Below are 24,955 nucleotides of genomic sequence, written 5' to 3'. Positions count from 1 at the left end.
CATTTGAACTCATGTGTGATGCAAGTGAGATTGCAATTGGTGCTGTACTTGGACAGAAGAAGGGAAACTTGCATCATGTCATATATTATGCAAGTAAAGTATTAAATGAAGCCCAAAAAAATTACACCACAACAGAGAAGGAATTGTTAGCTGTGGTTTATGCATTTGATAAGTTTAGATCATACTTGATAGGATCTAAAATTGTGGTTTATACTGATCATGCTGCTCTCAAGTATTTGATGTCAAAACAGGATGCTAAACCAAGGCTTATCAGATGGATTCTACTCTTACAAGAATTTGACATTGAGGTGAGGGACAGAAAAGGCACTGAAAATCTAGTTGCTGATCATTTGTCAAGGCTGCCACCAGAGACAATTCAAAAAGCTTCATTACCTGTGAATGAAAGCTTTCCAGATGAACACCTCATGCAAATCCAACAACACCATGGTTTGCTGATATAGCAAACTACAAAGTAGGGAGAAAGATACCACAAGAATTCACTAAGCAACAAGTGAGGAAACTAATCAATGAAGCAAAGAAGTTCTTGTGGGATGAACCCTATTTGTTCAGAAGATGCTCTGATGGAATAATCAGGAGATGTATTCCTAAAAGTGAAACAAAAGATATTTATGGCATTGCCATGGCTCAGCTTATGGTGGACACTTTGGTCCAGACAGAACAGCAGCAAAGATTCTACAAAGTGGTTTCTATTGGCCAACCATCTTCAAAGATGCAAGGGAGTTTGTCCACCAATGTAATGAATGTCAAAGAGCAGGAGGACTAACAAGAAGGAACGAAATGCCACAAAACTTCATTTTGGAAGTAGAATTGTTTGATCTTTGGGGCATTGATTTCATGGGACCCTTTCCTCCCTCCTATTCATTTAGATATATCTTAGTAGCAGTGGAGTATGTTTCAAAATGGGTGGAAGCCATAGCCACAACTACCTGTGATGCACAAGTTGTTCTTCAATTTTTGAAGAAGCATATCTTTACTAGATATGGAGTACCCAAGGGTCTCATCAGTGATGGTGGTGGCCATTTTTGTAATAGACAGATGGAGAAACTCCTCCACAAATATGGAGTTATTCATAAGGTAGCCACACCATATCATCCCCAAACTAATGGTCAAGCAGAATTGGCAAACAAGGAGCTAAAGAAGATCCTAGAAAAAACAGTTGGTAGCACAAGAAAGGATTGGGCTAGGAAGTTGGAAGATGCACTTTGGGCATACAGAACAGCTTTTAAAACTCCTATAGGGAAATCTCCATTTCAACTGTTATATGGCAAAGCTTGTCATCTCCCTGTAGAGCTTGAGCACAAAGCCTTTTGGGCCACTAAACTTCTAAATTTGGATTCTGAAGCAGCAGGAGAGAAAAGATTGTTGCAGCTGAACGAGCTAGATGAGTTTAGGCTGGAAGCCTATGAAAACACCAAGATATACAAGGAGAAAGCTAAGAGATGGCATGACAGGAAAATTTTGAAGAAGGAGTTCAAACCTGGACAACAAGTACTCTTGTATAATTCACGGCTCAAGATGTTCCCTGGCAAGCTCAAGTCTAAATGGACTGGTCCATACTTGGTGACCAAGGTTTTTCCTTATGGAAGCATCGAATTACTAGATGAAGCAACAAAGAATCAATTTACTGCAAATGGACATAGAGCAAAATTGTACCTAGGAGGGCAATGGAACAAGAGAAAGAGGTCCAGAACCTGAATCCCTCTTGAAACAAAAATGAAGATGTCAAGCTAATGACAATAAAAGAGCGCTTGTTGGGAGGCAACCCAACCTGAGGTAGTTTCTTTTCATAGCTTGTTTTCAATAAAATGTTGAACAATTGGTATGTATTGCAAGGAGCTAAGTTTGGTGTTGCACACCAAAACAATTTGAGGGAGAATGAGAAATTTCTAAGTTTGGTGTTCCACCAAAATATCATTTAAAAACACATTCTCATCTCTTGCATGATTCTAGCTCCAAGCAAGCAAACATATTATTCAACTGTTAAATTGTTTTAGCTTTTGTTTCATTTAACCTATAGCAAGGATACATGGTTTCACTTATGGTTAATTTGGTACATCTGAGACAGTGGCAAAACAATTAAGTTTGGTGTTCATACACCAAAAATCAATTCAAGAGCCACACTCAGTATTATGCTTACCAACCATGTAATTAAGGGCTTGAGAATCAAGCAACTTTGAGAACTATGCAGGATATAAGCCAATATTTGAAGACATTATGCATTGTAACTCAAAAGAGGACATAGCAGAAAGAAAACTCAAAGGGCTGCAACTTCAAAGGTTGTATCTGAACTTAATCCTTGCTGCTATGTGATGTTTCAATTCTGGAAGCCATTGTATTTCTTGCTAAGTGTTCATTTAGCTACAAGTGAAATTGTTTGTGAAAAATGATGAGTCTGCATAATGCTTGTATCCATCACTTAGCTTTAAATATTGTCTTGTTTCCCATATGCTTGAATAAAAGAGTTTGGTTTGAATTGAAAAGTAAAAAAATCCAATGTTGCATGAGTACGAATGGAAGTTAGTGGTGGCACATGTGTATGATTAAATGCACAACTCATGAAATAAGTGTTGCATAATATCATTCTCATTCAATTGTGAGTTAGCTTGCTGTTACAAAGACTTCTATCTATAATGAAACAACCCTTGGTAACAAAAACAGAAAAGAAAAGGGAAAGAAAAGCCAAAATGGCAAGAAAAACAAAGAATAAAGGTTGGACACCAATGGTTTGAACCTTAGGACAAATGCCTGTGGTGTTCTTGTACTGAGATCTGCTTGGATGAGTAAATTCTAAGGGGTATTTTGAAACCCGGTCACTTAGATCAACTGATTTGGGATGGCCAATTGAAAATCCACAATAAAGAGCAACTTAGATATAAAGCACTTAGTGATCCAAAGAGATGCTGGGCATCAATGATCCTAGGAAGAATTAGTGAGCTAAGTGTCTGTGGTGGAAAGATGTTGAGCAAAATAAAAGAAAATGAAGCCAAAGGCTAAGCTGCAACATTTAACACCCAACCTCTAAAAGAATAAAAAGCTTGTTAAAGCATTGTAAGCCAAAAAAAGTTACCAAGGGAGTAATCAAAAGGTGAGTCTTATGACAGCAAGTTTAGCAAACCTTTGATGCAAAATGTGTATTATGCAGCAGCAACAATAAGTGAGTATCATTGTCTGCATAAATGCCCCATAAATTGAAGTTCTGCTATCTGCATAATAAGGATTTATGTTCTTTTCTTATTCATATCATTTACTCTTAGTTTTGATGCTTGCTTGGGGACAAGCAAGGTTTAAGTTTGGTGTTGTGATGACAAGTCATCATATACCCATTTTTCAAGCTAATTTCACTTGTTTTGTTAGCATTTATGCACTTTCTTGCATCCTAAGTTAGTGATTTGGAGTAAAAATGCATAACTTCTCTAAATCAAGCAACCACTATGAAATTAATGATAAATCATGAGGTTTAAGCTTATTTTAATTGCATTTTAATTGATTTATAAGCCTCTTGAATTTAGTGATACTTTGAGTGGTTGTTTGGTTTATTTTAGGTGAAGAAAAGAAAAGAAAATGAAAAGCGTGGCCTAAGAAGCGTGACAAAAGAAAAGGGAAGCGTGGCCAAAAAAGGGAGAAGCGTGCCTCAACTAATGGGGGAAGCAACCTTGCCCTCCACAAGGGCAGAATGCCTCTAGGAGGGCAGCACTAAGTGACGAACCAAGACAAGGCAACTCTGCCCTGCCCACTCCAAGGGCAGAGCACAAATAATGCCTTGGAACCAAGAGAAGCAATTTCTGCCCTGCCCTTGTGGAGAGCAGGATCGGGCTCCATGAGGAAAGAAATTCAAAGGAAAATGACACCCATGCATGCCACAAGGTTCGAACCAGGAACCATGAGGAAGCCAAGCCTTGAGACATACTAGCGTGCCAAGAAACCAAGAAAAATAATTAGCGTGTTTGCACTCTCCCAGGATCGAACCCACGATGTGAAGGAAAGGATCCTGCCCTGCCCTTGGCGCGGGCAGGGCAGAAATTTGAATGGCGCACCAACTTTGCTCCCTGGCGCACCAATTTCGTCCTGGCAGCATCGCGCGCGCACATTCCTTCCTTGGCGCACCAACCGTTTCTGCCTGCCCTTGGCGCGGCAGGGCAGCCTCCCACGCACCAGCGCATCCTGGCGCGCCAAATTCCTTCCTGGCGCATCACTTTTCTTCTTGGCAGCACCATCGCGCGCAACGCTCATCCTGGCGCATCAACCTTGCCCGCCCTGCCCTTGGCGCGGGCAGGGCAGCCTCTGGCGCACCAAATTTCCTCCTCTTGCGCACCAACTCGCACCAACAGCAACATGGCCGCACCAACTTCTTGTGCCTAGCATCAATTTTCTGCCCTGCCCTTCACAAGGGCAGGGCAGCCTCCTGGGAGTGGTTTTTGGGCCAAAATTCAAATTAAAAATAAATTTGAATTCATTTCTTCACCAATCCAAAAGCCCATCCAAATCCCATTATCCAAGAATAGAAAGTGTATAAATAGGACTTAGTTTGATGTAATTAAAAAACTTTTGAGCTACTTTTATGCTCACTTTTGAATTTTTACTTTTACCTTGGCTTTTGAATTTTCACATTCCTTTGGAGCTTTGACTCTCTTGGAATTGTTCTGGAGAGAATTGACCGAGACTTCAGAGGATCAAGGGAGAGTTGATTGATCTCCTTCCTCAATTCCCTTGGGCAATTCTCCTCTTCTGTTTTCTGAGTTGTGGATGTGTGAAATTGGGGAAATTCTGTCCCAATTCCCATTCTAGCTCTGTTAAAATTTGCTTTCTGCATAATTCACTTTAAATTCTGTTCTTCTTCATCTTAATTTTCTGTCAATTGCTTAGTTCATTCAGATCTGGGAAGGAAATTGGGTTTTAGGCTCTGCTACCTAAGCCCTTGGGATCCTGAGATCACTTTTGGTTCCTTTATGAACCTTACTGCACTTTAATTTCCTTGCTGTTTAAATTTCTGCTTGCATCCAATTCAATTTCTGCTACCTTCTTTACTGCAATTTACTTCTTCTTGTTTAGATCCTGCAATCCCATTCCTCAATTCCCTTTACATTCAGCAATTATCTTTCTTGCCATTAAGTTACTGCAATTTAAGTTTCTTGCACTTTAAGTTTCAGTCATTTACTTTCTTGCTCTTTAAGTTTCTGCACTTTTACTCTTCTGTTCTTTATTTTACTGCATTTCTCCCTTCCCCCTTTACATTTACTGTCATTTAATTTCTGATAAACACAAATCACTCAACCAACACTTGATTCGCTTGACTAAACCACCCACTAAACTAAAATTGCTCAATCCTTCAATCCCTGTGGGATCGACCTCACTCATGTGAGTTATTATTACTTGATGCGACCCGGTACACTTGCCGGTGAGTTTTGTGTTGGATCGTTTTCCACACATCACCTGCATCCACTATCAGAAAGCTTGGGTTGGCTGGAGAAGTCAAACCAACCAGGATATGCCTCCAACTTGCTGATGGCTCCATTAAACATCCATCAGGCATAATAGAGGATATGATTGTCAAGGTTGGGCCATTCGCCTTTCCAACTGATTTTGTGGTGCTGGAAATGGAGGAGCACAAGAGTGCAACTCTCATTCTAGGAAGACCTTTCCTAGCAACTGGAAGAACTCTCATTGATGTACAAAAAGGGGAAGTAACCCTGAGAGTCAATGAGGATGAGTTCAAGTTGAATGTTGTAAAAGCTATGCAGCATCCAGACACAACAAATGACTGCATGGGCGCTGACATTATTGACTCTCTGGTAGAAGAGATCAATATGACTGAAAGCCTAGAATTAGAGCTTGAGAACATCTTCAAGGATGCTCAACCTGATCAAGAGGAACCAGAGGAAACAAAGGAATTTTCGAAAATTCCTCAGGAGGAGGATAAGCCTCCCAAACCTGAACTCAAACCACTACCACCATCCCTGAAGTATGCATTTCTGGGAGAGGGTGAAACTTTTCCAGTGATCATAAGCTCTGCTTTAAATCCACAGGAAGAGGAAGCACTGATTCAAGTGCTAAGGACACACAAGACAGCTCTTGGGTGGTCCATAAGTGATCTTAAGGGTATTAGCCCAGCTAGATGCATGCACAAGATCCTATTGGAGGATAATGCCAAACCAGTGGTCCAACCACAGAGGAGGCTAAATCCAGCCATGAAGGAGGTGGTGCAGAAAGAGGTCACTAAATTACTGGAGGCTGGGATTATTTATCCTATTTCTGATAGCCCCTGGGTGAGCCCTGTCCAAGTTGTCCCCAAAAAGGGAGGCATGACAGTGGTTCATAATGAAAAAAATGAACTGGTTCCTACAAGAATAGTCACAGGGTGGCGTATGTGTATTGACTACAGAAGGCTCAATACAGCCACCAGAAAGGATCATTTTCCTTTACCATTCATAGACCAAATGCTAGAAAGACTAGCTGGTCATGATTATTACTGCTTTTTGGATGGCTATTCAGGTTACAACCAAATTGCAGTAGATCCTCAGGACCAAGAGAAAACAGCATTTACTTGCCCTTCTGGCGTGTTTGCCTACAGAAGGATGCCTTTTGGTCTGTGTAATGCTCCTGCAACCTTTCAGAGATGCATGCTATCCATCTTCTCTGATATGGTGGAGAAATTTCTTGAAGTCTTCATGGATGACTTCTCAGTATATGGAGACTCATTCAGCTCCTGTCTTAACCACCTATCACTTGTCCTGAAAAGGTGCCAAGAGACTAACCTGGTTTTAAACTGGGAGAAATGTCACTTTATGGTGACTGAAGGAATTGTCCTTGGGCACAAATTTCAAGCAGGGGAATAGAGGTGGATAAGGCAAAGGTAGAGGTAATTGAAAAATTACCACCACCTGCCAATGTTAAGGCAATCAGAAGCTTTCTGGGGCATGCAGGATTCTACAGAAGGTTCATAAAGGATTTTTTCGAAAATTGCAAAACCTCTGAGTAATCTGCTAGCTGCTGACACACCATTTGTGTTTGACACACAGTGTCTGCAGGCATTTGAGACCCTGAAAGCTAAGCTGGTCACAGCACCAGTCATCTCTGCACCAGATTGGACATTGCCATTTGAACTAATGTGTGATGCCAGTGACCATGCCATTGGTGCAGTGTTGGGACAGATGCATAACAAGCTTTTGCACGTCATTTATTATGCCAGCCGTGTTCTAAATGACGCACAAAAGAACTACACAACCACAGAAAAAGAATTACTTGCAGTGGTTTATGCCATTGACAAGTTTAGATCTTATCTAGTAGGATCCAAAGTGATTGTGTACACTGACCATGCTGCTCTTAATACTTACTCACAAAGCAGGATTCAAAACCCAGGCTAATAAGATGGGTGTTGCTTCTGCAAGAGTTTGATATAGAAATAAGAGACAGAAAAGGGACAGAGAACCAAGTAGCTGATCATCTGTCCCGAATAGAACCAGTAGCTGGGACGTCCCTCCCTTCTACTGAGATCTCTGAGACTTTCCCAGATGAGCAACTCTTTGCCATTCAGGAAGCTCCATGGTTTGCAGACATTGCAAACTATAAAGCTGTGAGGTTCATACCCCAGGAGTACAGCAGAGTGCAAAGAAAGAAATTAATTTCAGATGCCAAGTACTACCTACGGGATGAGCCATATCTCTTTAAGAGATGTGCAGACGGAGTGATCCGCAGATGTGTACCCAGAGAAGAAGCACAAAGGATCCTATGGCATTGCCATGGATCACAGTATGGAGGACATTTTGGAAGTGAGCGAACAGCCACTAAAGTTCTCCAATGTGGCTTCTACTGGCCTACTCTCTATAAAGATTCCCGAGAGTTTGTGCGTAACTGTGATAGTTGCCAAAGAGATGGTAACTTACCTCACGGATATGCCATGTGGTGCGCAAAATTGTGATCACTACACAACTTTGCACAACTAACCAGCAAGTGCACTGGGTCGTCCAAGTAATACCTTACGTGAGTAAGGGTCGATCCCACGGAGATTGTTGGTATGAAGCAAGCTATGGTCACCTTGTAAATCTTAGTCAGGTAGACTCAAATGGGTATAGGTGATAAACGCATAAAGCATAAAGATAAAGATAGAGGTACTTATGTAATTCATTGGTAGGAACTTCAGATAAGCGTATGAAGATGCCTTCCCTTCCGTCTCTCTGCTTTCCTACTGTCTTCATCCAATCCTTCTTACTCCTTTCCATGGCAAGCTCATGCAAGGGTTTCACCGTTGTCAGTGGCTACCTCCCATCCTCTCAGTGAAAATGTTCCTATGCTCTGTCACAGCATATGGCTAATCAGCTGTCGGTTTCTCGGTCAGGCCGGAATAGAATCCAGCGATTCTTTTGCGTCTGTCACTAACGCCCCGCCTGCTAGGAGTTTGAAGCACGTCACAGTCATTCAATCATTGAATCCTACTCAGAATACCACAGACAAGGTTAGACCTTCCGGATTCTCTTGAATGCCGCCATCAGTTCTCGCCTATACCACGAAGACTCTGATCTCACGGAATGCTGGCTCGGTTGTCAGGCGAGCACTCGGTGTCAGGCGATCACCATGCATCGTGTATCAGGAATCAAAGAGATAAACACTAGAGCCTTGTTGCTTGTAGAACAAGAGTGGTTGTTAGTCACTTTGTTCATGAGTGAGAATGATGATGAGTGTCACGGATCATCACATTCATCAAGTTGAAGAACAAGTGATATCTTGGACAAAGAACAAGCGGAATTGAATAGAAGAACAATAGTAATTGCATTAATACTCGAGGTACAGCAGAGCTCCACACCTTAATCTATGGTGTGTAGAAACTCCACCGTTGAAAATACATAAGAACAAGGTCTAGGCATGGCCGTGAGGCCAGCCTCCCAATGATCTAAGAACTAGATGTCCAAAGATGATCTAGAGATCGAAAAATGATCAAAAGATCCAAAGATCCAAAGATGATCGAAAAATGATCAAAAGATCCAAAGATAAAAATACAATAGTAAGAGGTCCTATTTATAAGAAACTAGTAGCCTAGGGTGTACAGAGATGAGTAAATGACATAAAAATCCACTTCCGGGCCCACTTGGTGTGTGCTTGGGCTGAGCAATGAAGCAATTTCGTGTAGAGACTCTTCTTGGAGTTAAACGCCAGCTTTTATGCCAATTTGGGCGTTTAACTCCCATTTAGGTGCCAGTTCCGGTGTTTAACGCTGGAATTTCTGTAGGTGACTTTGAACGCCGGTTTGGGCCATCAAATCTTGGGCAAAGTATGGACTATCATATATTGCTGGAAAGCCCAGGATGTCTACTTTCCAACGTTGTTGAGAGCACGCCAATTGGGCTTCTGTAGCTCCAGAAAATCCACTTCGAGTGCAGGGAGGTCAGAATCCAACAGCATCTGCAGTCCTTTTGAGTCTCTGGATCAGATTTTTGCTCAGATCCCTCAATTTCAGCCAGAAAATACCTGAAATTACAGAAAAACACACAAACTCATAGTAAAGTCCAGAAAAGTGAATTTTAACTAAAAACTAATAAAAATATACTAAGAACTTAACTAAAACTACTAAAAACATACTAAAAACAATGCCAAAAAGGGTACAAATTATCCGCTCATCACAACACCAAACTTAAATTGTTGCTTGTCCCCAAGCAACTGAAATCAAATAAGATAAAAAGAAGAGAATATACTATAGACTCCAAATTATCAATGAAACTTAGCTCCAAATTAGATGAGCGGGACTAGTAGCTTTTTGCCTCCAAACAGTTTTGGCATCTCACTTTATCCTTTGAAATTCAGAATGATTGGCTTCTTTAGGAACTCAGAATCCAGATAATGTTATTGATTCACCTAGTTAAGTATGATGATTCTTGAACACAGCTACTTATTGAGTCTTGGCCGTGGCCCAAAGCACTCTGTCTTCCAGTATTACCACCGGATACATACATGCCACAGACACATAATTGGGTGAACCTTTTCAGATTGTGACTCAGCTTTGCTAAAGTCCCCAATTAGAGGTGTCCAGGGTTCTTAAGCATACTCTTTTTGCCTTGGATCACAACTTTATTTCTTTCTTTTTTTTTTCTTTTTCTCATTTTTTTTCTTCTTCTTCTTTTTTTTTTGTATTCACTGCTTTTTCTTGCTTCAAGAATCATTTTTTTTTTTGATTTTTCAGATCCTCAGTAACATGTCTCCTTTTTCATCATTCTTTCAAGAGCCAACAATTTTAACATTCATGAACAACAAATTCAAAAGACATATGCACTGTTCAAGCATACATTCAGAAAACAAAAAGTATTGTCACCACATCAAACTAATTAAGCTAGTTCTAAAGATGAATTCGAAATCCTGTACTTCTTGTTCTTTTGTAATAAAAACAGTTTTCATTTAAGAAAGGTGATGGATTCATAGGACATTCATAACTTTAAGGCATAGACACTAAGACACTAATGATCATAAGACACAAACATGGATAAACATAAGCACTAAATTTTCGAAAAAACAGGAATTAAAGAACAAGGAGATTAAAGAACGGGTCCACCTTAGTGATGGCGGCTCTTTCTTCCTCTTGAAGATCCTATGGAGTGCTTGAGCTCCTCAATGTCTCTTCCTTGTCTTTGTTGCTCCTCTCTCATGATTCTTTGATCTTCTCTAATTTCATGGAGGATGATGGAGTGTTCTTGATGCTCCACCCTTAGTTGTCCCATGTTGGAACTCAGTTCTCCTAGGGAGGTGTTCAGTTGCTCCCAATAGTTTTGTGGAGGAAAGTGCATCCCTTGAGGTATCTCAGGGATCTCATGATGAGTGGGGTCTCTTGTGTGCTCCATCCTTTTCTTAGTGATGGGCTTATCCTCATCAATGGGGATGTCTCCCTCTATGTCAACTCCAACTGAATAACAGAGGTGACAAATGAGATGAGGAAAGGCTAACCTTGCTAAGGTAGAGGACTTGTCCGCCACCTTATAGAGTTCTTGGGCTATAACCTCATGAACTTCCACTTCTTCTCCAACCATGATGCTATGAATCATGATGGCCCGGTCTAGAGTAACTTCGGACCGGTTGCTAGTGGGAATGATTGAGCGTTGGATAAACTCCAACCATCCTCTAGCCATGGGTTTGAGGTCATGCCTTCTCAATTGAACCGGCTTGCCTCTTGAATCTCTCTTCCATTGAGCGCCCTCTTCACATATGACTGTGAGGACTTGGTCCAACCTTTGATCAAGTTGACCCTTCTAGTGTAAGGATGTTCATCTCCTTGCATCATGGGCAAGTTGAATGCTAACCTTACATTTTCCGGACTAAAATCCAAGTATTTCCCCCGAACCATTGTAAGATAATTCTTTGGATCCGGGTTCACACTTTGATCATCGTTCTTGGTGATCCATGCATTGGCATAGAACTCTTGAACCATCAAGATTCCGACTTGTTGAATGGGGTTGGTAAGCACTTCCCAACCTCTTCTTCGGATCTCATGCCGGATCTCCGGATATTCACCCTTTTTGAGTGAAAAGGGGACCTCGGGGATCACCTTCTTCAAGGCCACAACTTCATAGAAGTGGTCTTGATGCATCCTTGAGATGAATCTATCCATCTCCCATGACTCGGAGGTGGAAGCTTTTGCCTTCCCTTTCCTCTTTCTAGAGGTTTCTCCGGCCTTGGATGCCATAAATGGTTATGGAAAAATAAAAAGCAATGCTTTTACCACACCAAACTTAAAATATTTGCTCGTCCTCGAGCAAAAGAAGAAAGAAGAGAGTAGAAGAAGAAGAAATGAGGAAGAAGGGAGTGGCTTATGTATTCGGCCAAAGAGGGGGAGAAGTGGCGTTCTAGGTTGTGTGAAAATGAAGGGGTGAAGAAGGGTTTATATAGGAGAGGGGGGAGATGGGGTTCGGCCATTATGGGTGGGTTTGGGAGGAAAGTGGTTTGAATTTGAAGGGTGAGGTTGGATGAAGGATGGATGTGAGTGGTGAAGAGAAAGATGGGATTTGATAGGTGAGGGGTTTTTTTGGGGAAAAGGTATTGAGGTGATTGGTGAATGGGTGAAGAAGAGAGAGGGTGGTGGTGGGGTTGGTGGGGGTCCTGTGGGGTCCACAGATCCTGTGGTGTCAAGGAAAAGTCATCCCTGCACCAAATGGCATTCAAAATCACGTTTTGAGCCATTTCTGGCGTTAAACGCCGGGCTGGTGCCCATTCCTGGCATTTAACGCCAGGTTCTTGCCCTTTTCTGGCGTTTAACGCCAGTCTGGTGCCCCTTTCTGGCGTTAAACGCCCAGAATGGTGCCAGACTGGGCGTTAAACGCCCAACTGCTAGCCTCACTGGCGTTTAAATGCCAGTGGGTTCTTCCTCCAGGGTGTGCTATTTTTCTTCCTATTTTTCATTCTGTTTTTGCTTTTTCAATTGATTTTGTGTCTTCTTATGATCATCAACCTACAAAAAACATAAAATGACAAAAGGAAATAGATAAAATATAACATTGGGTTGCCTCCCAACAAGCGCTTCTTTAATGTCAGTAGCTTGACAGAGGGCTCTCATGGAGCCTCACATTTTCTCAGAGCAATGGTGGAACCTCCCAACACCAAACTTAGAGTTTGAATGTGGGGGTTCAACACCAAACTTAGAGTTTGGTTGTGGCCTCCCAACACTAAACTTAGAGTTTGACTGTGGGGGCTCTGTTTGACTCTGAATTGAGAGAAGCTCTTCATGCTTCCTCTCCATGGTGACAGAGGGATATCCTTGAGCCTTAAACACAAAGGATTCTTCATTCACTTGAATGATTAGTTCACCTCCATCAACATCAATCACAGCCTTTGCTGTGGCTAGGAAGGGTCTGCCAAGGATGATGGATTCATCCATGCACTTCCCAGTCTCTAGGACTATGAAATCAGTAGGGATGTAATGGTCTTCAACTTTTACCAAAACATTCTCTACAAGTCCATGAGCTTATTTTCTTGAGTTGTCTGCCATCTCCAGTGAGATTCTTGCAGCTTGTACCTCAAAGATCCCTAGCTTCTCCATTACAGAGAGAGGCATGAAGTTTACACTTGACCCTAAGTCACACAGAGCCTTCTTGAAGGTCATGGTGCCTATGGTACAAGGTATGAAAAACTTCCCAGGATCTTGTCTCTTTTGAGGTAATTTCTGCCTAGACAAGTCATCCAGTTCTTTGGTGAGCAAAGGGGGTTCATCCTCCCAAGTCTCATTTCCAAATAACTTGTCATTTAGTTTCATGATTGCTCCAAGGTATTTAGCAACTTGCTCTTCAGTGACATACTCATCCTCTTCAGAGGAAGAATACTCATCAGAGCTCATGAATGGCAGAAGTAAATCCAATGGAATCTCTATGGTCTCAATTTGAGCCTCAGATTCCCATGGTTCCTCAGTAGGGAACTCAGTAGAGGCTAGTGCACGTCCATTGAGGCCTTCCTCAGTGGCGTTCACTGCCTCTCCTTCCTCTCCAAATTCGGCCATGTTGATGGCCTTGCACTCTCCTTTTGGATTTTCTTCTGTATTGCTTGGAAGAGTACTTGGAGGGAGTTCAGTAATTTTCTTGCTCAGCTGTCCCACTTGTGCCTCCAAATTCCTAATGGAGGACCTTGTTTCAGTCATGAAACTTTGAGTGGTTTTGATTAGATCAGAGATCATGGTTGCTAAGTCAGAGAGGTTCTGCTTAGAATTCTCTGTCTGTTGCTGAGAAGATGATGGAAAAGGCTTGCTATTGCTAAACCTGTTTCTTCCACCATTATTGTTGTTGAAACCTTGTTGAGGTCTCTCTTGATTCTTCCATGAGAAATTTGGATGATTTCTCCATGAAGAATTATAGGTGTTTCCATAGGGTTCTCCTAGGTAATTCACCTCTTCCATTGAAGGGTTCTCAGGATCATAGGCTTCTTCTTCAGATGAAGCATCCTTAGTACTGCTTGGTGCATTTTGCATTCCAGACAGACTTTGAGAAATCAAATTGACTTGTTGAGTCAATATTTTATTCTGAGCCAGTATGGCATTCAGAGTATCAATCTCAAGAACTCCTTTCTTCTGACTAGTCCCATTGTTCACAGGATTCCTTTCAGAAGTGTACATGAATTGGTTATTTGCAACCATTTCAATTAGCTCTTGAGCCTTTGTAGGCGTCTTCTTCAGATGAAGAGATCCTCCAGCAGAGCTATCCAAAGACATCTTGGACAGTTCAGAGAGACCATCATAGAAAATACCTATGATGCTCCATTCAGAAAGCATGTCTGAGGGACACTTTCTGATCAATTGTTTGTATCTTTCCCAAGCTTCATAGAGGGATTCACCATCCTTTTGTCTGAAGGTTTGGACTTCCACTCTAAGCTTACTCAATTTTTGAGGTGGAAAGAACTTTGCCAAGAAGGCATTGACTAGCTTTTCCCAAGAGTCCAGGCTTTCTTTAGGTTGAGAGTCCAACCATATTCTAGCTCAGTCTCTTACAGCAAAAGGGAATAGCATCAGTCTGTAGACCTCAGGGTCAACCCCATTAGTCTTGACTGTGTCACAGATTTGCAAGAATTCAGCTAAAAACTGATGAGGATCTTCCAATGGAAGTCCATGGAACTTGCAATTCTATTGCATTAGAGAAACTAATTGAGGCTTAAGCTCAAAGTTGTTTGCTCCAATGGCAGGGATAGAGATGCTTCTCCCATAGAAGTCGGGAGTAGGTGTAGTAAAGTCACCCAGCACCTTCCTTGCATTGTTGGCATTGTTGTTGTTTTCGGCTGCCATGTCTTCTTCTTTGAAGAATTCGGTCAGGTCCTCAACAGAGAGTTGTGCCTTAGCTTCTCTTAGCTTTCGCTTCAAGGTCCTTTCAGGTTCAGGGTCAGCTTCAACAAGAATGCCTTTGTCTCTGCTCCTGCTCATATGAAAGAGAAGAGAACAAGAAAATATGGAATCCTCTATGTCACAGTATAGAGATTCCTTGAGGTGTCAGAGGAAGAAGAAAGATAGAAGACAGAAGTAGAAAATTCGAACTTATCAAAGAAGATGGAGTTCGAATTTTGCATTAAGGAATAGTGTTAGTCCATAAATAGAAGGATGTGGGAAGAAGGGAAGCAATTTTTGAAAATTAAGTAAAAGATTTTGAAAACATTTTTGAAAAACACTAATTGATTTTCGAAAATAAGAGTGGGAAAGAAATCAAGTGATTTTTGAAAAAGATTTTTAAATTAGAAGTTAAAAAGATTTAATTGAAAACTATTTTGAAAAAGATGTGATTAAAAAGATATGATTGGCTTTAAAAAGATGCGATTGAGAATATATGATTTGAAAAACATTTTAAAAAGATTTGATTTTAAAATTAATGACTTGTCTAACAAGAAAAGATATGATTCAAAAATTAAACCTTCCTCAACAGAAAAGGAAACATACTTGAAATGTTCAATCAAATCATTAATTGTTAGCAAGTATCTTTGCAAAAGGAATGAAATTGATTTTGGAAACATTTGATTGAAAAGATATGATTTGAAAAAGATTTGATTTTGAAAAACTTTGAAAACTTGAAAAAAAATTGATTTGAAAACAAAATCCTCCCCCTTGTGGCATCCTGGCGTTAAACGCCCAGAATGGTGCACATTCTGGCGTTTAACGCCCAAAACTATACCATTTTGGGCGTTAAACGCCCAACTAGGTACCCTGGCTGGCGTTTAAACGCCAGTCTGTCCTTCTTCACTGGGCGTTTTGAACGCCCAGCTTTTTCTGTGCAATTCCTCTGCTGTATGTTCTGAATCTTCAATTCTCTGTATTATTGACTTGAGAAGACACAAATTAAAAATATTTTTGGATTTTTAATAATCAAAATGCAACTAAAATCAAATAACAATGCATGTAAGACACCAAACTTAGCAGTTTGTATACTACTGACACTAATGAGAATGCATATGAGACACACAAAACACTCAAGTCCATAGAATTCAAAGATCAGAGTAAGAAATAATCAAGAATTACTTGAAGATCCTTAAGACACATGAATGAATGCATGCAATTGACACCAAACTTAAGATGAGACACTAGACTCAAACAAGAAACATAAAATATTTTTGGTTTTTATGATTTTGTATTTTTTTTTGTGCTTTTTTTTTCAAAAATTAAGTGGAAAAAGAAAATAAAGGTATCAAAATTCTTAATGAGAATTCCAGGAATCATGCAATGTTAGTCTAAAGCTTTAGTCTAAAGGAATTAGACATGGCTAGCCAAGCTTCAGCAGGACATTGCATTCAAGAGCTAAATTGATGAAGATCAATCAGCTTTGGTGATGATAAGAACATCACCTTGAAACACTAGAATTCATTCTTAAGAACTCTGAAGAAAAATACCTAATCTAAGCAACAAGATGAACCGTCAGTTGTCCATACACAAAACAGTCCCCGGCAACGGCGCCAAAAACTTGGTGCTGTTGCCGGATTTTGGCACTGATGTTACCGGACCAAAAGCTTGCTCAAAACTCAAACAATCCCCGGCAACGGAGCCAAAAACTTGGTGCGCGAAATTGTGATCACTACACAACTTTGCACAACTAACCAGCAAGTGCACTGGGTCGTCCAAGTAATACCTTACGTGAGTAAGGGTCGATCCCACGGAGATTGTTGGTATGAAGCAAGCTATGGTCACCTTGTAAATCTTAGTCAGGCAGACTCAAATGGGTATAGGTGATAAACGCATAAAGCATAAAGATAAAGATAGAGGTACTTATGTAATTCATTGGTAGGAACTTCAGATAAGCGTATGAAGATGCCTTCCCTTCCGTCTCTCTGCTTTCCTACTGTCTTCATCCAATCCTTCTTACTCCTTTCCATGGCAAGCTCATGCAAGGGTTTCACCGTTGTCAGTGGCTACCTCCCATCCTCTCAGTGAAAATGTTCCTATGCTCTGTCACAGCATATGGCTAATCAGCTGTCGGTTCTCGGTCAGGCCGGAATAGAATCCAGCGATTCTTTTGCGTCTGTCACTAACGCCCCGCCTGCTAGGAGTTTGAAGCACGTCACAGTCATTCAATCATTGAATCCTACTCAGAATACCACAGACAAGGTTAGACCTTCCGGATTCTCTTGAATGCCGCCATCAGTTCTCGCCTATACCACGAAGACTCTGATCTCATGGAATGGCTGGCTCGATTGTCAGGCGAGCACTCGGTTGTCAAGCGATCAACCATGCATCGTGTATCAGGAATCAAAGAGATAAACACTAGAGCCTTGTTGCTTGTAGAACAAGAGTGGTTGTCAGTCACTTTGTTCATGAGTGAGAATGATGATGAGTGTCACGGATCATCACATTCATCAAGTTGAAGAACAAGTGATATCTTGGACAAAGAACAAGCGGAATTGAATAGAAGAACAATAGTAATTGCATTAATACTCAAGGTACAGCAGAGCTCCACACCTTAATCTATGGTGTGTAGAAACTCCACCGTTGAAAATACATAAGAACAAGGTCTAGGCATGGCCGTGAGGCCAGCCTCCCAATGATCTAAGAACTAGATGTCCAAAGATGATCTAGAGATCGAAAAATGATCAAAAGATCCAAAGATCCAAAGATGATCGAAAAATGATCAAAAGATCCAAAGATGAAAATACAATAGTAAGAGGTCCTATTTATAAGAAACTAGTAGCCTAGGGTGTACAGAGATGAGTAAATGACATAAAAATCCACTTCTGGGCCCACTTGGTGTGTGCTTGGGCTGAGCAATGAAGCAATTTCGTGTAGAGACTCTTCTTGGAGTTAAACGCCGGCTTTTATGCCAGTTTGGGCGTTTAACTCCCATTTAGGTGCCAGTTCCGGCGTTTAACGCTGGAATTTCTGTAGGTGACTTTGAACGCCGGTTTGGGCCATCAAATCTTGGGCAAAGTATGGACTATCATATATTGCTGGAAAGCCCAAGATGTCTACTTTCCAACGCCGTTAAGAGCGCGCCAATTGGGCTTCTGTAGCTCCAGAAAATCCACTTCGAGTGCAGGGAGGTCAGAATCCAACAGCATCTGCAGTCCTTTTGAGTCTCTGGATCAGATTTTTGCTCAGATCCCTCAATTTCAGTCAGAAAATACCTGAAATTACAGAAAAACACACAAACTCATAGTAAAGTCCAGAAAAGTGAATTTTAACTAAAAACTAATAAAAATATACTAAGAACTTAACTAAAACTACTAAAAACATACTAAAAACAATGCCAAAAAGGGTACAAATTATCCGCTCATCACCATGCCTCAACAAGGGATATTAGAGATAGAATTGTTTGATGTATGAGGAATTGACTTCATGGGGCCATTCCCACCATCATACTCAAACACCTACATTCTGGTGGCAGTGGACTATGTATCTAAGTGGGTAGAGGCAATTGCTACACCCACTAATGATACCAAGACCGTGCTGAAATTCCTCCAGAAACACATCTTCAGCAGGTTTGGTGTTCCCAGAGTACTAATCAGTGACGGGGGCACTCATTTCTGCAATAGACAGCTATACTCTGCTATGGTTAGATATGGAATTAGCCATAAAGTGGCAACTCCGTATCATCCACAGACAAATGGGCAAGCTGAAGTCTCTAAAAGAGAGCTAAAAAGAATCCTAGAACGGACTGTGATAGCCCGAAAAAAGGATTGGGCAAAGAGCTTGGATGATGCTCTGTGGGCATACAGAACAGCATTCAAGACTCCTATAGGAACCTCTCCATACCAACTGGTGTATGGGAAGGCATGTCACCTGCCCGTGGAACTGGAACATAAAGCCTACTGGGCAACCAGGTTCCTAAACATGGATGCTCAGCTAGCTGGTGAAAAAAGATTACTCCAGCTAAATGAGCTAGAGGAGTTCAGACTCAATGCCTTTGAAAATGCAAAAATTTATAAGGAAAATGCAAAGAAATGGCATGACAAGCAGTTGTCATCCAGAGTCTTTGAGCCAGGACAAAAAGTTCTGCTCTTCAACTCTAGGCTCAGATTGTTTCCAGGAAAACTTAAATCCCGGTGGAGGGGTCCGTATGTGATTACAGGAGTGTCACCATATGGATATGTTGAGCTTCAAGATATTGATTCTGAAAAAAGGTTCATTGTTAATGGACAGAGAATCAAGCATTATCTTGAAAGCAATTTTGAGCAGGAATGCTCAAAACTGAGACTTGAGTAATTCTCAGTAAAGGTCCAGCTAAAAACAGTAAAGAAGCGCTTGCTGGGAGGCAACCCAGTCATTAGGAGGTTATATGATTTGTTTTTACAGAGGCAAGTATCAAAAATGAAGGAATTCACAGAGTTACAGAAGGATTCAGCTCGAAAAGCAGAGAAAAAGAGCTTACTGGCGAAAAAACGCCAGTAAGGGGCATTTTGGGCGTTAAACGCCAGAATGGGCACCATTCTGGGCGTTTAACGCCAGTAAAGGTGCCATTTTGGGCGTTAAACGCCAGAATGGGCACCATTCTGGGCATTTAACGCCAGGTGTGCAGCATCCTGGGCGTTTAGATAAACGCCCAGTGATAAAGGAATTCTGGCGTTTAACGCCAGCCAAGGCACCTGGCTGGGCGTTAAACGCCCAAAAGGGGCAACAAATGGGCGATAAACGCCAGAATGGGTGCCATTCTGGGCGTTTAACGCCAGAAAGGTGGGGGGGACCACAATTTCGTTTTCAAACCAAATTTTTTCAAACTTTCCTTTTCTTACCCATACTTTTCTACAAAATCATATCTCAACCCTTCATCATTCACTTTCAAATTTTCAAAAATCTAAAATCATTCTTCAAAATCAATCCCAAATCTTGTTCAAAAACTCACCCTTCTCTCAAATTCTTTCCATATCTTCTCAAATCTTCTTTCAAACTCTTCTTTTTTTTTTTCGAAATCTCTCCTCCCCACCTTATAAATACACGTTTGGACCCCTAATTGCCCACACCATTCGAATTTGCTTCTCCTCTCTCTCTTCCTTCCTTTCTTTTGCTTGAGGACAAGCAAACCTCTAAGTTTGGTGTGCTTTTCCGTGATCACTAAGCCAAGATTCATCAAGATCATGGCTCCTAAGGGAAAACAAACCAATTTAAGAGGAAAGAAAGAGAATAATCCAAAGAATCTTTGGAATCAAGAGAAGTTCTTAACCAAAGAACATGAAGACCATTATCACAAGATAATGGGTCTGAGGTCAGTGATCCCGGAAGTTAAATTTGATCTGAAAGAAGATGAATATCCGGGGATCCAAGAGCAAATTCGAAACAGAGGATGGGAAGTTCTAACCAATCCTGAGATAAAGGTTGGAAGGAACATGGTTCGGGAATTCTACTCAAATCTGTGGTTAACAGATAAGCAGAGAATGACTGGAACTGCTTACCATACCTACAGAAGCATGGTCAGAGGGAAAGTTATGTACTTCCATCTGGACAAAATAAGAGAAATCTTCAAACTGCCTCAACTGCAAGATGATCCTGAATCCTTTAATAGGAGAATGGTGAGAGAAGATAAAGGGTTGGATCAAGTTCTAGAGGACATATGCCTCCCTGGAACTAAGTGGATAACCAATTCTAAGGGTGTCCCAAACCAACTCAAGAGGGGAGACCTCAAACCAATTGCAAGAGGTTGGCTAGACTTTATTGGGCGTTCCATACTGCCCACTAGCAACCGTTCTGAGGTCACTATCAAGAGGGCAGTGATGATTCATTGCATTATGCTTGGAAAAGAAGTGGAGGTTCATCATGTGATTGCTTGTGAGATCTACACAATTACAAATAAGAATTCCACTGAAGCCAAACTGGCTTACCCAAGCTTGATCTCCTTGCTCTGTAAAGAGGCTGGGGTAAAGATGGGAGTAGATGAATTCATATCCATTGAACATCCAATCACCAAGAAGTCAATGGAAGGACAAATGCAAGACAACTCTATCAAAAGGAGGGCACAGGAGTTCCTCCCTGAATTCCCTGAAATTGGCTTCTGGGCCAACCTAGAAGCATCTATCAACAAGTTGCAAGAGACTATGGAGCAACTTAAGGAAGAACAGCAGAATCAGAACTGCATGCTCTGCAAATTGCTGAAGGAACAAGAGAAGCAGGGGCGTGAGATTCAATAATGGAAACGCCAAAAGTTCTCCCCTCAATTTGAGGGAGCATCCACTTCTCAAAATCAAGGTTGTTGAGTCCTAACTCTGTGAAAACCTCTATCATTAGGAGCCTATTTAAATTTTCTATTTTCTATTTTTTCTCTAGTCCCATCTTATATATATTTTTGAGTCTTGTTCTTAATTCATAATTAATAAAATTTAAAATTCATGTCCTAAAGCTATGAATGTCCTATGAATCCATCACCTCTCTTAAATGAAAAATGCTTTAATCACAAAAGAACAAGAAGTACAGGATTTCGAAATTTATCCTTGAAACTAGTTGAATTAGTTTGATGTGGTGACAATACTTTTTGTTCTCTGAATGAATGCTTGAACAGTGCATATGTCTTTTGAATTTGTTGTTTTAAGAATGTTAAAATTGTTGGCTCTTGAAAGAATGAGGAAAATGAGAACTGTTATTGAGGATCTGAAAAATCATCAAATTGATTCTTGAAGCAAGAAAAAGCAGTGAATACAAAAAAAAAATTTCGAAAAAAAAAGAAGAAAGAAAAAGAAAGGAATAAAGTTGTGAACCAAGGCAAAAAGAGTGTGCTTAAGAACCCTGGATACCTCTAATTGGGGACTCTAGCAAAGCTGAGTCACAATCTGAAAAGGTTCACCCAATTATGTGTCTGTGGCATGTATGTATCCGGTGGTAATACTGGAAGACAGAGTGCTTTGGGCCACAGCCAAGACTCATACACTAGCTATGTTCAAGAATCATTATACTTAACTAGGAGAATCAATAACACTATCTGAGTTCTGAGTTCTTATAGATGCCAATCATTCTGAACTTCAAAGGATAGAGTGAGATGCCAAAACTGTTCGGAAGCAAAAAGCTACTGGTCCCGCTCATCTAATTGGAGCTATGTTTCTTTGATATTTTGGAGTCTATAGTATATTCTCTTCTTTTTATTCTATTTTTATTTTCAGTTGCTTGGGGACAAGCAACAATTTAAGTTTGGTGTTGTGATGAGCGGATAATTTATACGCTTTTTGGCATTGTTTTTAGTATATTTTTAGTATGATTTAGTTAGTTTTTAGTATATTTTTATTAGTTTTTAGTTAAAATTCACTTTTCTGGACTTTACTATGAGTTTGTGTGTTTTTCTGTGATTTCAGGTATTTTCTGGCTGAAATTGAGGGTCCTGAGCAAAAATCTGATTCAGAGACTGAAAAGGACTGCAGATGCTGTTGGATTCTGACCTCCCTGCACTCGAAGTGGATTTTCTGGAGCTACAGAAGCCCAATTGGCGCGCTCTCAACGGCATTGGAAAGTAGACATCCTGGGCTTTCCAGCAATGTATAATAGTCCATACTTTGCCCGAGATTTGATGGCCCAAACAGGCGTGGCAAATCAGCCTCAGAATTTCCAGCGTTTAACGCTGGAACTGGCATAAAACTTGGAGTTAAACGCCCAAACTGGCATGAAAGCTGGCGTTTAACTCCAGAAAAGGTCTCTACACATGAAAGCTTCAATGCTCAGCCCAAGCACACCAAGTGGGCCCGGAAGTGGATTTTTCTGTCAATTACTCATTTCTGTACACCCTAGGTTACTAGTTTACTATTAATAGGATCTTTTGACATTGTATCGGTACCGAATGACACTTTACACGTTTCTTTGTGTACCTTCCACGGAATGAGTCTCTAAACCCCATGGTTGGGGGTGAGGAGCTCTGCTGTGTCTTGATGGATTAATGCAATTACTACTGTTTCTCATTCAATCATGCTTGCTTCCGTTCTAAGATATTACTTGTTCTTAAACCGGATGAATGTGATGATCCGTGACACTCATCATCATTCTCAACTATGAATGTGTGCCTGACAACCACCTCCGTTCTACCTTAGATTAAGTAGATATCTCTTGGATTCTTTAACTGGAATCTTCGTGGTATAAGCTAGAACTGATGGCGGCATTCAAGAGAATCCGGAAGGTCTAAACCTTGTCTGTGGTATTCTGAGTAGGATTCAATGATTGAATGACTGTGACGAGCTTCAAACTCCTGAAGGCAGGGCATTAGTGACAGACGCAAAAGAATCAATGGATTCTATTCCGGTCTGATCGAGAACCGACAGATGGATAGCCGTGCCGTGACAGGGTGCGTTGAACATTTCCACTGAGAGGATGGGAGGTAACCACTGACAACGGTGAAACCCTACATACAGCTTGCCATGGAAGGAGCCTTGCGTGTTTGATGAAGAAGACAGTAGGAAGGCAGAGATTCAGAAGATGGAGCATCTCCAATACCTCAACCTATTCTCCATTACTGCATAACAAGTACTTATTTCATGTTCTTTTGCTTTTCACAATCAATCCTGACTAAGATTTACAAGATAACCATAGCTTGCTTCAAGCCGACAATCTCCGTGGGATCGACCCTTACTCACGTAAGGTATTACTTGGACGACCCAGTGCACTTGCTGGTTAGTTGTGCGAGGTTGCAAAGGTGTGATTGCAATTTCGTGCACCATATTGCTAGAGTGAAGTTTTGGTTAGCTTAGGCAAATAGTCAAACAGTTAATATGTTAATTAAGAACAAAAGAGAAAAAAATGCTTAATCTAGATCTCCACTTCACTTAATCATTGTCAATCTATTTCAATCCCCGGCAACGATGCCAAAAACTTGATGTGTGGAAAACGATCCAACACAAAACTCACCGGCAAGTGTACCAAGTCGCATCAAGTAATAAAACTCACGGGAGTGAGGTCAATCCCACAGGGATTGAAGGATTGAGCAATTTTAGTTTAGTGGTTGATTTAGTCAAGCGAATCAAGTATTGGTTGAGTGATTTTGTATCCAACAGTAAGTAAATGACAGAAAATGTAAAGGAGGAGGGAGGAATTGTAGAAATTAAAGAGAATTGAAAGTAAAGGTGCTGAATCTTAAAGGACAAGAAATTAAATGACCAAAACTTAAAGTGAAAGAAATATAAATTGCTTGAATGGAAAAGAGATTTGAGGACTGGGAATTCAGAATTTAAGCAAGGAAAATTAAATTGCAGCAATTAATAAAGCAGAAGATGAATTGGAAGTAACTAGAATTCAAACAGGAAGTGAGAATATAATTGCAGCAGTGGTTCAACAGAAGAACCAAAAAGAGAATTAGATCTCAGGGCTCCAGAGACTAGATAGCAGAGTTTAGATCTCAATTTCCTTCCCAGATCCAAGTTCACAAAGCAATTAACAAGAAATTAAAGATTGAAGCAGTAAAAGAAATTGGATTCAACTCAATTATGTAGAAGGGAAATTAAAGAGATCTTGAATGGAGATTGAGACAGAAATTCCTCAATTATTCACACCCAAAACTCAAACAAGAAAAGTAAAAAGTGCTCAAGCAAGAACGAGAAAGAAGAGAGATCAATTTTCCTTTCCAATTCTCTAAAATCTCAGTTCCAAGCTCTCAAAATCAAGTCTAAAGATGTGAAAATTCAAAAATCAAAAGAAAGGTTCTAATTACATCAAACTATCTCCTATTTATACACTTTCTATTCTTGGATTTTGGAATTTGGATGGGCTTTTGATTTGGTGAAGAAATGAATTAAATTGGATTTTTAATCCAATTTTCAGCCCATGAGAAAGTAGCTTCCAGGAGGCTGCCCTGCCCTCGTGGAAGGCAGAGCAGGAAATAGTGTATGCGGCCTCATTGCGTGCGCTTGGTGCGTGTGATGCGTCAGGATGCTGCCCTGCCCTTGTGGAGGGCAGGGCAGAGTTGCCATGGTGCACCAGGTGTTGCCCGTGCGTGCATGCTGCTGGCCGAGTGCTCAAGTCCTGGCCGTGCCAAAATGCTGCGCCATGCACCAAGAAATGCTGCCCTGCCCTTGTGGAGGGCAGGGCAATGTGCCAATGGTGAAGTCCCACGTTCGA

General features: G+C 40.9%; 1 non-coding gene across 1 annotated transcript; it reads left to right on the top strand.

The window, feature by feature from the left end:
* The first annotated feature begins 14,242 nt into the window (after nt 1-14,242).
* On the top strand, nt 14,243-14,350 carry LOC130972122 (small nucleolar RNA R71). The gene has a single exon (XR_009083319.1). It is a non-coding gene; the product is annotated as a small nucleolar RNA R71 (small nucleolar RNA).
* Nucleotides 14,351-24,955: the final 10,605 nt, after the last annotated feature.

This window comes from Arachis stenosperma, chromosome 3 (assembly GCF_014773155.1).
Source record: "Arachis stenosperma cultivar V10309 chromosome 3, arast.V10309.gnm1.PFL2, whole genome shotgun sequence".
Classification (NCBI taxonomy): domain Eukaryota; kingdom Viridiplantae; phylum Streptophyta; class Magnoliopsida; order Fabales; family Fabaceae; genus Arachis; species Arachis stenosperma.
This window is presented reverse-complemented; position numbering and strand designations above follow the sequence as displayed.